Raw genomic sequence first — 10,231 nt, forward strand, 5'->3', positions numbered from 1 at the left:
CACCTCCACCTCGTATGGCAATGCCATTTTAGTACAGCCCAACTGTCTCACAGCAGAGGGCCAAAGGCCCCTGGGAAAACAATTCTGGCACGACCCTGAGCCCTTCCCCGGCTCTGTGGGGTGCCCCTGAGCCCTTCCCCGGCTCTGTGTGCCCCAGCTGCCCTGTCACCTCACCCCATGGACACACTGCTCCCTGCAGCACACACACACTGCTGCCTTCCTGGCAGCTCCCAGGCACCTACCAGCCACGTGTTGGACGGGATCAGGAGGGAAAACAGCCCTTCTGCAGCCATTTTCTGGGCAGCTGGCAGTGATTCACGCACAAGGGGCATGGATACCATCAGTGGGTTCCCCTCAAAGTCTGTCCACATCCAGCAGCACACGGTGCTATTCACCATCTGCATCAGTGACACGCACAGGGAGTTAGGGAGGAGAACTCCTTAGTTCAGCAGGAAGCAGCAGGGCAGGAGAGGGGAGAGGGGCTCACTGGGATGGGATGGGATGGGAAGTCACAGTGAGCCTGGCAAATGGCCCCTGCAGTGTGCAGGGAGAGGCTGTGCAAGGAGAATGGCAAAGTGTAACTCAGAATGGCAATTATTAGTAGAGTTTTGGTTGGAAAGGGCATGAAAAGTACCCTCACCTGGACAAGAGTTATTTCACTCTGTGATGTATTGACAGGAGTAACCCTTGTGATGCCATCAGCATTGGGAATGTCTGGCTCTGAGAGTTCTCTGTGTGGCAGGGGGTCCCAACTTCAGGGAAATAGTGGGGCCCTTGGAAAGGCAGGAGAGGGAATCCTCAAAGGCCTGAGAGCCTGGTTTGTGACAGAGAACTGTAGTGGTGGGAAGACTGAAAGTTCTGAAATTTTTGAAAGTGTTGAGGCTTTTGAAAATACTCTTCAAAAAGAATGAATTTGTTATCCATGTGCACTTGGGATCAGGCAGAGAATCCTGAGCTGCAGTTCCGGGTGGAGTGGTTCATGCCAGACCCTTGTAGCCCTGGAACAGCATTTTTGACGTGAAGTCCCTGTAAGACTCTGAGAAGAAACTCAGACTGAGATTTGTTGGTGTCGCTGCGCACTCTGAGGTAGAGAGGGCCAAGAGCTGACCCACTGTCAGTCATTTCCAGCTGTGTTACCTGTGATTTCACACAGAACTGGCGCTGTGATTTGTGGCTGCTGGTGTCAAGGTGACCAAGAAGTCTGTAGAAGGGGATTCCAGTGGAGGGGTTGGAAAGGCAAAGGGCTGTGCTGGGTGCCCCACCTTGGCAGCAGCTCTGGGGTCTCAGGCTGGCAGCCCTCCTCAGCTTTTCCACAAGGGATAAATCACTTTAATGTGTGAAGGGAAATAAATTAGTATTTTACTGTTAAATTAACTAATAGATCAAACGTCTTGCAATGTGCTTGCAGTCCTTCAGAATTTTCTCCAGGTAACATTTGCTGAATGACACCTTTCAGATCCCAGTCCCCCTTAAAGCAGCTTGGGGTGCTCAAACTTAGAGGGCTTTTCCAGTTGTAGGAGCAAGGAAAATGCAGTCTGACTGCTGCTGCCCAGTCCTGACCCAGAGGAGTGTCTGTAGCAGCAGAGGGTGGCAGCCCAGGGTGACCAGGACCTTGCCATTGCAGGTGGCACCCGGGTGGGTCTGGAGCGTTGTCTTCTGGTTGCAACCCCGTTGTTTTGTTGTGATCCCGTGTTCAGGATCCTGGGAGGAGCAGCTGTCTGGAGGCAGGGAAGGGCAGTCCCAGCATGGTCCTGTAGAAGCTTTCCTGTCATCCTCCTGGTGCTCCTCAGAGCTGTAGATGGAAAGAAGTGGGCTGTGCTGTGCCACTGCCAGCATCTCCACTGCTCCTTGCTGGGTGATTCTCTTGCACCAAAACAGGACAGTTCTGCCCCCTTCACCTTCTCATTAAATCAGAGTCTAGGAAAAATGTTACTCCCTCCAGATTTAGAAGTGTGATAGCTCAGCTGTCTGTGCAGAATTTCCAAACAGTAACTTGGGGTGTCATTGCCAAAAACTTTGGGTTCCTTTACCCACCAGGCCGTGTCTCCAATCCCAGCCCACGTTCCAATGAACGTGTCACTCACTCCTGCAGACGTTGCCATCAAAGCAGTGCAGATTCCCTGGGTTCTGGGGTGCTTCTGTGTTTTTGAGTGGATGTTTTCAGCTTAACAGTGTGTTGGGGCTGGGGAGGGTGGGGAGACACAAGCCTTTGCTGACCCTGACAGAGCTGAGCAGTGCTAGGGAGAGAAAAACCAAGAGAAATTGACGGTGTGGTAGCAGAGAAGCCATGGGATCATTTCTTTTGTTATTTGCAGATAAGAAAATGACCCAGTGGGAAGAGCCCAGGCTGCAGAACCCAGCCATCATCACAGGCCCAGTAAGTAGAGCTGTGGGATCCTGCAGGAAATGCCTGACTGGGGCACAGCTGGAGGAGCAGCAGCCCCTGCCTGCTCCTGGGCTCAGGGGTGGGCAGCCTGGGAAGCAGGAGCTCTCTGCCCACACATCTAAGGCAGAGGAAGCTGGGGATGTCACAGCAGGCTCTGGGCAGCCTCCCTGCTTGCTCAGGGTTTGGGGATGCCTAAGGGGAAAGTGCCCCTGTTTGCCTTACCTGGGTCATTCCTGGCAGTAGCATTTCACTGGGCTGGCACATTGTTCTATTTATTTGAGCTGTTTGCTCTTGCGAGGAGACCATAAAGAGCTGTTTGCACTTGGGAGGAGAGAGGTGGGCCCATGTGGATTCAAAGTGGGGAAAAAAAGGCTCTGTGTGTAAATTCACCTTTAGCAGCGTGTCCATGGAGTGTATCTGTAATTAAATTGGTACCTGTACTTGCCTTTGTACACCTTGCTGTCTTTTGCTGTGAATAAAAACATTCATTCAATAAAGTTAAGTCGCCCCTTTTTCTCTGGATTTCTTTTTCTCTCTATTTCTGTCTGACTCTATTTCTCTTTCCCTGTTTCTAGTAGTCTCTAACTCTGGTTTTTTCAGGCTCCTTGCAAGTAAAAAAAAAAAAACCAAAACACCAAAAAACCTTATGTTATTATTTAAATAAAATTATTTACACCTCAGGAGCCTGAAATTTTCTACTGCTGCACCAGACATACATATTTTTTCTCCTTTTTCATATATACCAGGTAGGGCCCCTCATTAATACTCCAGATGGCAGTGACTAATAATTACCTTGATTGAACATTACATGCCTACTCTGGAGTACTAATGAAAGTAGTTATTAGTTAGTTGAGCAGTTAATTCAATATTTAGCTAACTAGCCAATTTCTCGGTGCACCACCACGCCTGTCACTCACCCAAAGATCCACTTCTCACACAAGCCCAGCCCGTCGCAACCCCAGCCCCGGTCCCTCGACACGTGGGGGCCCCAGGGTGTCACCTGCACATCACGGCATCTCCTGTGCCCGAGCGCCTCCGGAGGGACCCTGAGGCCATCCCCAGCGCTGATCCCGTCCCTCCCGAGGGACCCTGAGGCCATCCCCAGCGCTGATCCCGTCCCTCCCGAGGGACCCTGAGGCCATCCCCAGCGCTGATCCCGTCCCTCCCGAGGGACCCTGAGGCCATCCCCAGTGCTGATCCCGTCCCTCCCGAGACCCTGAGGCCATCCCCAGCGCTGATCCCGTCCCTCCCGAGGGACCCTGAGGCCATCCCCAGCGCTGATCCCGTCCCTCCCGAGGGACCCTGAGGCATCCCCAGCGCTGATCCCGTCCCTCCCGAGGACCCTGAGGCCATCCCAGCGCTGATCCCGTCCCTCCCGAGGGACCCTGAGGCCATCCCCAGCGCTGATCCCGTCCCTCCCGAGGGACCCTGAGGCCATCCCGTGCTGATCCCGTCCATCCCGTGTCCGTCCCCCGGGACGCTCCCCCAGCCCCGCCCCTGCCCCGCGCCCCAGCCCTGGCTCGCACCCGCCGCTAACGCCGCCTTGTGGGCACAGCGCGGTACTCTGCAGCCGCCGCCGCTCCGGCGCCCTGGCAGCGCTGCCGTCCTGTGGGCACAGCGCGGTGCTGGCGCGTGCCCTTCCGATGATGGGAGCGAGCGCGTGCCGGGACCCTGCCCTGCAGGACTGCCGCCACGCTGCGGATGCCGCTTGCGGCAGGAGCCCGGCCGAGACAAGCATCCCCGCCCGTGCCTGCCGCCGCTCGAGCGTCGGCCGGAGCTCTGTTCGGCGTCGTTTGCCGGATTCAGGCAGGCGACTTAGAAATTGACATGGTGAGGGGCGTTACGGGTCCCACAACAAAGATGGCAGCCGGGCCGGAAGTGGCCTCTGCCAGTACTAAAGATGGCAGCAGAGAAGGGCGGAAGTTAGTGCTTGCCACTCTCAAGATGGCGGCTCGGCCGGCACTCGCCTGACCTTCTATATCTGGCGGCAATAAAGGGCGGGAAAACAAGGACCTCAGTGTGATTTGGGTGCCTGCGCGGGCGCCGACACCGATCCCGCGGTGCGATTTTCTGCGGGGTTTCCGAGAGTGCGGACACGGGCTGTGGGCTCAGCGGCGCCGCGGGCGCGGGAAACGGCGGGCGCAGACAGGCGGCTACGGGCAGACGCCTTTCTCTGCCGGGGTCCTGTACTGCCGGGGGCGGTACCGGGGGTGGGGCCGAGGGCGGTACCGGGGGTGGGGCCGAGGGCGGAATCGGGGGCGGTACCGAAGGCGTTACCGACGGCGGTACCGGGCGGGATCCAGGTGCGGGGCCGTGAGGTGATTCAGGGGCGGGGCCGGGCCCGGCACAGGTGCGCGGGGTCCTCAGTGCGGCTGCGCGGGGCGTGGCCGAGGTGATTTAACTCCAGGTAATTGGCTCGGCCGCCATTTGCTCAGGCTGAGCTCGCTGCAGACAGGTGGCTGCGTTGGAGCTCCGCGCCAGGGACAGGATGGATTTCTGCTTTCCCTCCTCTCAAACCCTCTCCCCCTCCTTCCTCCTCCTCGTGTTTCCCTCCTTTTTCTCTCTTTCCCACCTTTCTCTCTCCTCCTCAAACCGACCCTTTCCCCGCCCCTTTCGGCCTCTCCTCCTGTTTCTCTCTCTACCTTTCCTCCCTCCCCCCGTGTTCCTTTTCTTTTCTTTCTCCCCCAAACTCTTCCCTCCTCTCCCCCAAACCTGTCTCCCCCATTCTCCCTCTCCTGTCCCCACCCAGCTCCCCTCTCCTGTCCCCACCCAGCTCCCCTCTCCTGTTCCCCTCCTGTGTCCCCCGTCCCTCTCCCCCCCCGGCCTTTCCCTCCCCTCCCGCTTCCCTCCGCAGCCCGAGCCCTCCCTGCCCCTTTCATCCCTGCGTCCCTTCTCCCCTGGCTGTCCCCGCACCGCGGGGTTCGGGGCGCCGCATAATAAAGGCCGGAGAGCCCGAGCGGCGCCCCCACCGTCCCTGCAGCCCCACACGGGGACTGCCCCGCCCTGCGGGTGTCCCATGCCGGTCCAACACACGGCCCGACACCGCCGGGGTTCCGGCTGTCCCTACATCACACCGGGGTCCCGGTGGGGGGTTCAGGACGGCCCCCTCGCTAGGAGGGGGTCCCGGGGGGGTGGGGGGGGGTTCAGGATGGGCCGCCTCCGGAGGAGGGGGCCCGAGGGGTGGGGGTGTTGGGTGGGAGGGGCTCCCTCCGGAGGAGGGGCCCTGGGGCGGGGCGGGGGCGGGGCCCTCTCCGGAGGGGGGGGCCGGGGTGGGAGGGGTATGGGGGGTCCGTCCCCCTTGGCCCCTCCCACCTCGGGCCCTCCCCTCCGGACGGGGTCCGCCCCCGAGCCCTCCCCAGGACCCTCCTCCGGACGGGGCCCGAGGGAGGGAGGGGTGGGGCGGGTGGGGGGGAAGCAGAGGGGGTCACGTCACTCTGCAGCGTGAACAGACCAAAAAAAAATCGTCACACAAACGTGCGTTCCCTCCTGTCCTCCCCCCCACCCCCCCCCTCCCGGGCTCCGTCCGGAGGAGGGTCCTGGGGAGGGGGTCGGGGGCGGACCCCGTCCGGAGGGGAGGGCCCGAGGTGGGAGGGGCCAAGGGGGGCGGACCCCCCAAAGCCCCTCCCACCCCGCCCCCCCCCTCCGGAGGGGGCCCCGCCCCCCGCCCCGCCCCAGGGCCCCTCCTCCGGAGGGAGCCCCTCCCGCCCCCCCCTGGACCCCCCTCCTCCGGAGGGGGCCCATCCTAAACCCCCCGACCTCCCCGGGACCCCCGGTGTGATGTAGGGACAGCCGGAGCCCCGGCGGTGTCGGGCGGTGTGTTGGACCGGCATGGGGACACCCGCAGGGCGGGCAGTCCCCGTGTGGGGCTGCAGGGACCGTGGGGGCGCCGCTGGGGCTCTCCGGCCTTTATTATGCGGCGCCCCGAACCCCGCGGGGCGGGGGAAAGAGGAAAAGCGGGCACGGAGGATGGGAATGGGGGACAGACGGGGCGGTCGGTGGGTGACCAAGGACCGAGGGCGGGGGGTGCCGGAGTGTGCGGGCCAGCGGGGACAGGGGACAGGGGAAGGGGCGCTGGGGGGGAATGGGAGAGTGGAGGAAGGAGGGGGAGATTGAAGGGGGTGCAAGGGGAGCAGGGAGAGGGGATGGGGGGCCCAGGGTTGGGGGAAAGGGACGGTGGAAGGAATAGCAGGAAAAAGGAATACGGCAGGGTAGGGTAGGGTAGCATAGGGTAGGGTGTGTATAGGTATGGGGGGGTGCGGGGGAGCCGGGCCGCGGGGGAGGGTTTGGGGGGGAGGGAGGGGAGGGCTAGGGGGGAGAGGGAGGGGGGGGGGTTTGGGGGGGGGGGAGGGTGTGGGGGGTGGGGGAGGGGAGGAAGGGAGGGAAAAAAGAGAGGGGTAAAGGAAAAGAAATCAAGAACAGAAATATAGAGGAAGAGAGAGACAGAGCCCGACCACGAGCACCACGAACTCGAGGAGCAAACGGCTCCGCCGGGCTCGCGCAGCCGTTTAAATCTCCCTCAGCCCCGCCCCGCGCATGCGCTCTGGGGCCCCGCGCACCTGTGCAAGCCCCGCCCCGGGCTCCGCCCCCCCTCCCCCCCGCGCCCTTTAAACGCGGCCGAGCCGCTCCCGTCCCGCTCCTCACGGGAACGCTCCTGCCGGGATGCGGCGGGATCCTCGTCCGGATCGCTGCGCCCGGCCAGCCCGCCCAGCCCGGAAGGAACCGCTCCCGGTGCTGCGCGGAGCCCGCGGGCTCAGGTAGGAACGGGGGTCGGGGCTGCGTTCTCTCGCGTGCCGCTGGGGGTTCCGGGCGGCGCCGCCTCTCCCTGGGCTGGCGGGTGCGGATCTCGGGGCCGGGATGGCCGCGGGCAGCAGCCGCCGCCCCGGACGGGCCTGCGGCCGAGCCCGGCGCTGCCGCTCCCGCTCCGGCCCGGCGGCCGCGGGACTCCGGGCCCGGTCCCGCCGCGGCGCGGGGAGCCGGGGCTGTGCCGGTCACCGCGCCCGGGAGAGCGGGCCGGGATCTCCCCGTGCGGGTGGTGGGTCGAGGCTGGAGCCGGCCGGGGCGCGGGCAGCGCCGTGCCGGCCCCGGGAGCCCCAAGTCCCGCCGCTCCCGTTCCCCGTGCCCGCCCAGCCCGGGGCTCCTGCCCGGAGCGCTGCGGAACGAGCGGGGCTGGAGCCGGCTGAGATGCTCCCCCTCCCCCTTGCTCTGCAACGCAAAAAAGCTCTGCACCGGCAGAAGCTTTTATTGAAAGCTGAGAATATTCTTCTTTATTTCCAGATCACAGGATATAGTGGGGTCGAGAGAAATCCTGAAATCTGACTCTCAGGCACGCAGCATGTGGCAGAATTGAACTCACATCCCGGCCAGTACCTGGACTCTGCTCCAACTGACTGAGACAATCTCTGGGTCACAGGTATGAATCTCCTAAGGCTGGGAATCCTTGGCTCCAGCAAGGGAACTGCAGCTCCTTCTCTTCTGCTAAAGCTGCTTTACACACCAGCCCCTGCCATGGCTGTAGGGTAGAACTGGCTGGCAGCTGACATGATAGCAGCAAACTTTTCCCATAACCCTGATTTTCCTGCCCTTTCCAGGATTTACCCACCAGCTGTATGTTTTCTCTTGCAACATCTCTTTGCAGGGAGAAATGAGCAGGATAAGTCCTGAGGCTTCCCTTGCTGCATGACCAGAGCTCTTCTGGAGAGTGGCAGGGGGCATTTCCTGCAGGTGAGTGTTGCCAAAATGAAGCAGCTGCTGAAGCTGGGGCTGCTTTTGAGGCTCAGAGCTGCACAGAGGCCTCGGTGGCTCCTGCTCGCTGCCAGCAATGCTCCTGGGTGTTCCTGTGTGTCCCAGCTGCAGGGAATGGGGCAGGAGGAGGCCAGGAGCCCCTGGAAGGTACCAGCCCCTCCTGTCCCTGGGCTCTCAGGGAGGCCTGTGCCTGCAGTGTCCTGCCTGTGCCAGGCACACGGCCCGGGATGGGCGCTGGGTGCCCGGCGGGCGCTGGCACGGACACGGCTCAGGGGCTGCTCTGAACAGGCTCCTGGAGATGCTTCAGCCTGGACACAGCCACTGACAGCCCAAAGGCACCCCAAGGAGCAGCTGGCACTGCCTGGTGATGGCAGCACAGGCTGCGTGCAGAGGGGCTCAGACAGCAATTGCTGGTTCCAGCCTCCCAGAGCTCCCAGGCAGCTGCCAGGTGTGTCCTGTCCACCCCAATTCCCTTCCCATCCCTTCCTGCCTGAGGCCTCGTTCAGCAGCAGCAGCACTAAAGCCAAGGTAGTCTTCCCTCACAGCTATCAAATGCCAACCGACAGCCTGCAGAGATGCCTTCAAATCAAAGGTTCAGGTGGGATGAAGCTTTGTTTGGACAATGGTGGGAGTTTCCAGGGAGCCAGCTGGAAGTGCAGAAGGGATGGAAAGCTTTCCCAGGTGGGTCCCACTGGAGGTGTGCTGAAGGCAGGGATGTGCACCCTTTGCTGAGGGAAAAGAGCTTGCAGAGGCTCTGAAAGGAGCTGAGCTGCTGCAGGGAGAGATGTCCTCCCGTGGGCACGGGGAGCTGCCTTGGCACGGGACGGGAGCGCCCCCGGCCCTGCCTTCTCCTGCTTGAAAATATCACCTGGAGCCCCGGCTCAGGGGGGCTAAATCAGCTGGACTCCAGGCAGCTCTGTCAGCTGCCCCCAGGGACATGGGTGGGGCTGGGGGATGAGGGCTTTAGATAGCCAATTTTTGGAGCAGATGCCTGTCCCTGTCCCGATGCTGCTGAGCTTCCTTGGACGCTCTGCCCGTTCCTGGCACAGCTGGCGTTCAAGGGGCAGCTCTGCACGGGAATATCCACCCTCCGTGAGGCACTGTGAGGGTATGGCAGCAGGAACTGAGCAGGGAATTGGGGGCTGTGGGATAATTCACGGGAACTAGCAAAGCTGAGAGCGAGCCCCTAGTCTGGGCCCTGCACAGAGAACAATCTTTGTGCTGCCCTGTCACCTTTTTCTTCTGATTCTTTTTTTTTTTTTCTTTCAGGTGCTGGACTTGCCTCTGTGGATGTGCGCTGAGCTCTCACTACAGGGGACTGTGAGGCCTGACTGGCTGTGAGTTTGTGTTCTTCTCACAGGAGAATCAGAAATGATCATTAATTAGACCACAGAAATCTTTTCTGAAACCTTTCCCCTTTCCTGCCCTTTGCTGGTAAGTCTTTTCTTTCTGCCTTTAACTCTACAGCTGTTCCCTGATGTCATTGCCCCTGTCTCACTTCTGTGCAGCTCCTAGCTGGGGAAAACTCATAGTAGAGCTTGTAACAAGTAAGCACTTGTTTCTACACTTTTTTCCAAAACTTTCACCAGAACTTAATTTCACTAGTTAGGAAGCGTGGTGAGGGCTGCAGGAGGAGCAGGAATAGGGGAGGGAAGCCTTGAGCACTGCAGGCTACAAAGATATGCATTTATCAATTTGATTTAGTCCTGCTGCGTTAAGGATACATAAATAGGCAAAATCCAAGGCACAGGGTGAAGTTCCTGTGACAATGCTACTAAGTGTTTATCTTGAATTACTCAGTGTGCCCCATTTCCCTTTAATAACTGCTCTGATACCCCTGTAGAAACAAACACAACATGGGTGGGACAATGCACCTCAGAACTCCACAGAGTGGCACCTCTACCTAGTGTGGCAATGCCATTTTAGTACAGCCCAACTGTCTCACAGCAGAGGGCCAAAGGCCCCTGGGAAAACAATTCTGGCACGCCCCTGAGCCCTTCCCCGGCTCTGTGGGGTGCCCCTGAGCCCTTCCCCGGCTCTGTGTGCCCCAGCTGCCCTGTCACCTCACCCCATGGACACACTGCTCCCTGCAGCACACACACA

The 10,231-nt window shown here is 60.6% G+C and overlaps 1 long non-coding RNA gene across 3 annotated transcripts; it reads left to right on the forward strand.

The window, feature by feature from the left end:
* Positions 1 to 7,614: 7,614 nt before the first annotated feature.
* LOC130266319 (uncharacterized) lies at positions 7,615 to 9,695 on the forward strand. 3 transcript variants are annotated; one of them, XR_008842827.1, is made up of 4 exons: positions 7,615 to 7,796; positions 8,022 to 8,576; positions 8,674 to 8,809; positions 9,398 to 9,695. It is a non-coding gene; the product is annotated as an uncharacterized LOC130266319 (long non-coding RNA). The 3 variants fall into 3 exon arrangements; XR_008842828.1 differs by lacking the exon at positions 9,398 to 9,695 and having other exon boundaries at positions 8,022 to 8,107; positions 8,674 to 9,092; XR_008842826.1 differs by lacking the exon at positions 9,398 to 9,695 and having other exon boundaries at positions 8,674 to 8,883.
* The last annotated feature ends 536 nt before the right edge of the window (positions 9,696 to 10,231 follow it).

Source organism: Oenanthe melanoleuca, unplaced genomic scaffold (assembly GCF_029582105.1).
Source record: "Oenanthe melanoleuca isolate GR-GAL-2019-014 unplaced genomic scaffold, OMel1.0 S015, whole genome shotgun sequence".
In the NCBI taxonomy this organism is placed as follows: domain Eukaryota; kingdom Metazoa; phylum Chordata; class Aves; order Passeriformes; family Muscicapidae; genus Oenanthe; species Oenanthe melanoleuca.